Here is a 7,604-nt window from a genome sequence, read left to right as displayed (position 1 = left end):
TGTCGGTATAATTTATGGAGGAGATGGGGAAAAACAAGTCGTTTAAGGATACAGGTTGATCCATTGCAACAATGAGAAGTACAAGTTTTCATGTCGAAAACGAATTTTCAACTTTGGTTTGGGGGGGAGGGGTGTGCGGGGGGAGAATTGGTTGGGGGCGCTGGGGGAGGCTCGGAAGGTATGTGAAGGGTAAACAAAGGAGGAGGCTGCAATGCATGATAAGAAATGTACTCATTATCTTGCCCATGTCATTGTAACCCCTCTGTACAGTTTGTTCACAAAATATTTTAAAAAATTAATTAAAAAATTCCAAAATTTCTTCCGTAAAGAGAAGACTGTCTTCCCAAACTTGAGATGATTATTGTGGGTGGATATTCAATCTAGAAAATACATACATACATACATACATACATACATACCTATTTATCACTATTGGAAATATGTACTGGAAATCACTAGTTTAGAGGGAGTACTTATTTATAATCCAAACCTAGTACTAGATGCAGTGGTTCATGCCTGTAATTCTTAGGAGTCTGAAATCTGAGGCTTTCAGTTTGAAGCAAAAACTGCCAGTGAAATCTCCAAGAGATTCTTATGTCAAGATAACCACTCTTAAACTGGAAGTGGAGTTAGGACTCAAACTAATAGAATGCTAACCTTGAGAAACAGAATTGCGTTCAAGTCACACAACCTGCAAAATTAAATCAAGCCTCGTGGAAAGTCAACCATGGAGCCAGGGAGAAATGAAAGAAGATTTGGGACCAACCTTGTTAACAGGATATCTGAAATCTTACAACAATTTTGACACAGCATGAGCAATAGTTCTTCACTCTTATTAACAGGGCACACCGGTCCTAAACCTCAATTGATTATCAAGCTGGAGCAAGATGAAAAGCCATATATGGCAGAAGCCTCAGACAAGAATTTACCAGGTGAGTTAAGGCATCTTGCATAGTGATCTTGGATCCAGAACCAAATTGATAAATTCATCTTGCTCTGTACTGACCAATAATATTCCTAGTTCCCCTGAGTCCCATGTGTGGCAGAGAACTAGGTGATCTTTGTATTAGACTTGTGAATCAAAAATGCTTGTAGATGCCCACTGAACTGTGTATGGCAGTAAAGGTAAAGTTAGCAATTCTTTCTCTTTGTGGAAATTGTTTTGAAAAAAGAAAATTAGAAATGTCAAAAATGCGATTTAGTTTTCTTTGAAACTAGGACTAGGCAGGTATAGCAAATGACTATGCCAAGGCTGCTATCCTCTGATAAGGATAAGGAAGGTAGAGGCCAAGATACAGAACCAAAGCTTTCAGTCTAGAGAGAATGATTAACTAGGTGGTGAGCTGATGTGGCTTTAATTCATGAGTCTGAGGGTTTAAAAGTCTGATGAGCTGGGCGCTGGTGGTTCACGCCTGTAATCCTAGCTACTCAGGAGGCTGAGATCTGAGGATCGCGGTTCAAAGCCAGCCCGGGCAGGAGAGACTGTGAGACTCCTATCTCCAATAAACCACCAGAAAACTGGAAGTGGCGCTGTAGCTCAAGTGGTAGAGTACTCGCCTTGAGCTGAAGAACTGAGGGACAGCACCCAGGCCCAGAGTTCAAGCCCCACGACCGACCAAAAAATAAATAAATTAATTAATTAAAAAAAATAAAAGTCTGATGAGTTTCTGTCTAAGATGGAGGGGAACAAATTTTAAAATTTCCAAAGATACTTAAAATAATTCACAGTGAGAACTTATAACTGAAGAAATGTGGTTATAAAACCTTATTCTTAGGTGAAAGACAAAGGTTTGTATAAAAATGTTACAATCTCCAAAGTTAGATAATACTCTTCTCCTAATGTTTGAGAAGTAAAGTAGCACAATATAAAATTGTTTTAAGAAAATAAGATCAATCAAAACAATTTTTGGGAAAAAAGAGGAATGCTAAATATTAAAATATACAGGTTAAAAGTCTACCAGTAAATAGTTTAGTAAATTGTGTAAATAATTCCTTTGACATAAAAAAGAAGAAAAACCTGAAACACAGAAAAAAAATTTCCATCATAAACTACCAGTTTTACTCTTTTTTTATTGTGAAAATACTCTACAGAGAACTTACAACTACATGGGCAAGGTAATGAGTACATTTCTTATCAAGCATTTTTGCCTCCTCCTTTGTTTCCCGTTACCATCCCTTCCCATCATTCCCCCCACCCTCCCCCCTCGCCAAAGTTGTAAAGTTCGTTTTTCGACATAACGTCTTGTACATCTCATTGTTGGAATGGGTCCTCCTTCCCCTCCACAAATTATACCTACATCAAATACAGTAAAAACAGGGGTTATACCGTGGGGGAGGGACATAAAAGCAACAAAGAAATATCTTATAAATATAGTTAGAAACTATAGCAAGAAAGAAACAAAAACATTTGGGTCCTTATCTTAGGGTTCATTTTGCCTAACATCAACTTATTGACCATTTCTGCTTGTCTCAGACATATATTAGTTATTGCAAATAAGGGGAACCATGGGACCTATGTTTCTTTGGGCCTGGTTTCCTTCATTTAATATAATTATCCCAAGTCTTTCCATTTCCTAACAAATGGAGCCATATCATTCTTTCCAATGAATGCATGGAATTCCATTGTGTATATATACCACATTTTCTTGATCCATTCATCTACTGAGGGGCATTTGTGTTGGTTCCTTATCTCAGTTATGGTAAATAATGCGGCAATAAAGATAATTGTGCTGGTAGCCTTAGTATGGTCTTGTTTGTGATCATTTGCGTAAATACCTAGATATGGAATTGCTGGGTTATAGGGGAGCTCTATGTGGAGTCTTTTGAGGAGTATCCATTCTACTTTCCAAGTGGTTGAACAAGTTTACACTCCCACCAACAATGCAGTAGGGTTTCCTTCTGTCCATATCCCCTCTAACATCTTATTAGAGTTCTTGATTATAGTAGCTCAGTGGTAGTGTATTTGCCTTGCATGCCTAAGGCTCTGGGTTCGATTCTTCAGCACCACATAAGCAGAAACAATTGGGAGTGGTGTTGTGGCTCACGTGGTAGAAAGCTAGCATTGAGCTGAAGAGCTGAAGGACAACACCAGGACTGGAGTTCAGGCTCCATGACAAAAAAGGAACAGCATTACTTTCTTAATCAATACATTGTGATGAAAGAAATTTATTTCTCAAAAATCAATTCTACTTTAATATTTTAAAATTTGTAACAGTTAAGATGGGAAAAATGTCTTTTCATTAAGGAGTATTTGGATCTTATGTATGTTTTTTTTCTTCTTTATATGACTCATTTTAGATATTAAAAAAAATGGAGCATGTGACTGAGACTTACCAGGAAGGTCCAGATGAATGTCTGTATGACGTAGTTGTCACAAATAGACAATAGAGCAAAGAGTGAGATTAGTGACAACTTCTAACTTGACCTCAAAACAGAAGACAGATCTGAATAGGAATGATGAGAACTCCTTAAGAATGAGGAGGGATGAGTTCATTCAGTGTCAGAACACGCTCTCCTACAATGAGTCTGGTAGTGAATGTGAGAAATCATTTAGTAAGGATTTATACCTTACAAAACCTGAGAGGAAATATCCAGAGAAGCCTGATGAGTATTAAGCAATATGCAAAATCAATCTCTAAGACGTCAGAACTAAGTTCTGGCCAACCTCAAACAACACCAGAAGAGAAACCCTATGAATATGAAGAATGTAGGGAATTTTCCACTCAAAAGTCAGGTCTCAGGAGGCATCACAGAACTGACACAGAACAGAAGTTTGATGAATGCAACAAATGTGGAAAATCATTCAGAATGAAGTCATACATCACTTTGCATCAGAGAATACACACAGGAGAGAAATCTTATGTACGTGACAAATGTGGAAAGTATTTCAGACAGAAGTCAGACCTTACTGTACATCAGAGAACTCATACAGGAGAGAAACCTTATGAATGTAACAAACGTAGAAATTTTTTTTACCTGTAATGCACACCTTCATCTTCATCAGAGAACAAACACAGGAGAAAAACTATTTGAATGTAACAAATGTGGAAAGTATTACAGACAGAAGTCAGACCTTACTGTCCATCAGAAAATACACACACTTATGAGTGTAACAAATGTGGAAAGTATTTCAGATCAAAATCACACCTTACTCTCCATCAGAGAAAACATACAGGGGAGAAACCTTATGAATGTAATGTGTGTGAAAAGTCTTTCACCTATAAGTCATACCTTACTGTTCATCAGAGAACACACACAGGAGAGAAACCTTATAAATGTAACAAATGTGGAAAGTATTTCAGACTTAGATCATGCCTTACTCTCCATCAGCGAACACACACAGGAGAAAAACCTTATGAATGTAATGGGTGTGAAAAGTCTTTCACCCATAAGTCACACCTTACTGTTCATCAGAGAACACAAACAGGAGAAAAACCTTATAAATGTGACCAATATGGAAAGTATTTCACAGTAAAGTCACAGCTTACTGCTCATCACAGAATACACACAAGAGAGAAACATTATGAATGTACAAAATGTGGAAAATATTTCAGACGTAAGTCACACCTTACTGTCCATCAGAGAACACACACAGGAGAGAAATCTTATGAATGTAATGTGTGTGGAAAGTCTTTCACCCATAAGTCATACCGTACTGTTCATCAGAGAACACACACAGGAGAGCAACCTTATAAATGTAACAAATGTGGAAAGTATTTCAGACTTAGATCGTACCTTACACTCAATCAGAGAATACACACAGAAGAAAAACTTTATGAATGTAATGTGTGTGAAAAGTCTTTTACCCATAAGTCACACCTTACTGTTCATCAGAGAACACACACAGGAGAGAAACCTTATAAATGTAACCACTGTGGAAAGTATTTCAGAGTAAAGTCACAACTTACTGCTCATCAGAGAATACACACAGGAGAGAAAAATTATGAATCTACAAAATGTGGAAAATATTTCTGACATAAGTCACACCTTATTGTTCACCAGAGAACACACAGGAGAGAAACCTTATGAATATATCAAATGTGGAAGTATTTCACATTTAGATCATCAGAGAACACACAAAGGAGAGAAAACTTATGAATGTAACAAATGTGGAAAGTATTTCAGATTTAATTCATAACTTAATCTCCATCAGAGAACACACACAGGAGAAAAACTTTATGAATGTAACAAATGTGGAAAGTCCTTCATTTGGAGTTCATACCTCAGGAAGCATAAGAGAATCCACACACATGAGGAACCTAAGGAATGTGATAACTATGGAAAGTCTCACCTGAAAGAAAAATAAATTTGCATGATAGAACCAAAACCTGATAGAAGCCTTGTGAATGTAGCAAATGTGCAACCTTTTAGCCAGAAGACATACCTCATGGTTCCAAATTGAATGAACACGGGAACAAAATCTTATTAATAAAAAAATATGGAAAGTTTTCAAGAAGTCATAGTTAAATTTTCAACAGAAAGCACACAGGAGAAAAACATTATGAATGAAACAAGTATCAACAGGTGGACCTGTTGCAACAATGAGAAGTACAAGTTGTCATGTCCAAAACGAGCTTTACAACGTCGGTGCGGGGAGGGGGGAGGATTGGGATTCGGTGGGGTGGGGAGGGGGGAGGCTGGGAAGGGATGTGAAGGGTAAACAAAGGAGGAGGCTGCAATGCTTGGTAAGAAATGTATGCATTATCCTGCCCATGTAATTGTAACCCCTCTGTACAGTATGTTCACAAATAAAATAAAATAAAATAAGAAACAAGTATCAAAAAGGTCCTTCACTTAGTAATCATGCATGAATGAGTGTTTATAGAGCACACAGAAGAAAGACAAGGAATGAATAATACCAATGTAGAAAACCCCATTTCGACAGCATAGCACAGTGTTCATCAGAGAACTGAATCACATAGGAGAAAAGAAAACTAACAGGTCTAACAAATATGCAATTTTTAATGTGAAGTCAGTCCTCAGTACATCCAAGAACATAATAAGGAGAGAAAATATGAGTATACTAAATGTAGACCAATATTTAGCCAGAAGTTTCAGAGGTTTCTCTATAGATTTCAGAGACTTAGAGACAAGATAGAATGTCAACTGAACATTAGAGGACGTCTTTCAAGCAGAAATGAACCTTCAGCCAGCATTAGAGCACTCACACAAAAAAGAAACCCAACATAGGGAAACCTTTGGCAGAAACCTCTGTAAATTATACAGAAATCCTTCATGTCAGAATTAAGCTAGGTGTAAGGGGAAACCACTCACTGAGCCAATATTTCTCATCCTCTCATTGTGTAGAGTAGGGATGATGCCCCTTCATATTATTCAGGGGTTGGACCAAAGGAATGGGTATCAATTATTTACAGGCTTGACAAAGAATTAAGATAGTGAAATTGTTGACTTGTGTCTTTTATATTAATAAATGGATGTTCAAGGAAATTTTATAAACATTTCTCAGAAATATGAGCTCTGGAACTTGGAGATTGAACTCAGATCATCCAGAGAGTTTTGTTAGTGCTAGATGGGGAAGTACTGTCATGCTTTAACCCAAGGACATGAGAGCATCAATTTCTCCACTGCTCCCCAAAAGTCTTCCAGTATATGTGTGGTCTATGTATGCATTATAACACTGTCACTATTACTATTACTAGAAATTGTAAAACTTTTATTATTACTAGTTTCTTTGGTGGAAAAATAAATACATGATTCTTAAGCATTTGGATTTGGATGAGTAATGCCAAAATGATTTTACTACATGCTGTTTATATTTAATTACTACTGAGTCTCTTGTGAATTTTTCACTTGTTGACCATGCTACTGTTCTTCTCAGTAATAAAACACTAGTGTGGATATTGTGGAGAGTCTGTGTTTTCTCACTGTTATGGAAGGTGAAAGTGAATTTCTCAAGAGGAGAATATTGCTTTTTCTAGTTCCAAATTTCTAGTTCTATAACAAATTATGTTATGGTTTTGCTAAATTTAATTCTGTAGCAATTAAAAAAACCAGACTCATGGAAAAAATGATGGACAAAAGCTAGCTTGAATACTTACAGATATCCATGGGATTATAGAGCTAAGCAGAAAGAGGAAGGACTGTGCTATATATTTGGCAGGGTAAAATACAGACAAAAACGATCCTTGTGGTCCCTGGGGTAACATGACAGGGGTGTCGGTGCAGAGGGAACTAGTCAAGGTGCTCTGAGGGAAGCTGAGTGAAGAGGTGGTGGGGCGTGAATATTGCTTTCAGAATAAATTTCTTTGCCTGTTTTTTGGGTCCCATAAACATCCCCCCTTACCTGACCAGGATAGGGGCCATTATGTCATGCTATATGTCTGTTCATGTCTTGATTCCTGTTTAGTACAAGTTCCTTGTTGTTGGAAATTTTTTGTTGTGAACTATGTGGTTCTACCATGATTAGGCAACGTATTACTGCTAAAATTCCAAAAGTTTTAAATGGCAAATTTTAGCATTTAATGTGCTCTATAATCTGTGCACAAACATCTCTGTCTTTCTATATGTAAAATATGTAAATAGTAATGGTTCCAAAGTTACCAACTTTTCTGCTTGCTAAAAATCTTTTGTCAGTGGAAGCTGTT

At 37.0% G+C, this 7,604-nt stretch overlaps 1 pseudogene; it reads left to right on the top strand.

Moving 5' to 3' along the window:
- The first annotated feature begins 3,783 nt into the window (after window positions 1–3,783).
- On the top strand, window positions 3,784–5,305 carry LOC138815793 (zinc finger protein 33B-like; annotated as a pseudogene).
- The last annotated feature ends 2,299 nt before the right edge of the window (window positions 5,306–7,604 follow it).

The sequence above is a fragment of the Dipodomys merriami genome, unplaced genomic scaffold (genome assembly GCF_024711535.1).
Source record: "Dipodomys merriami isolate MVZ:Mamm:240054 unplaced genomic scaffold, mDipMer1.0.p SCAF_67, whole genome shotgun sequence".
NCBI classification, from domain to species: domain Eukaryota; kingdom Metazoa; phylum Chordata; class Mammalia; order Rodentia; family Heteromyidae; genus Dipodomys; species Dipodomys merriami.
The sequence above is the reverse complement of the archived record's forward strand: the minus strand, read 5'-3'. Positions and strand labels throughout refer to the sequence as shown.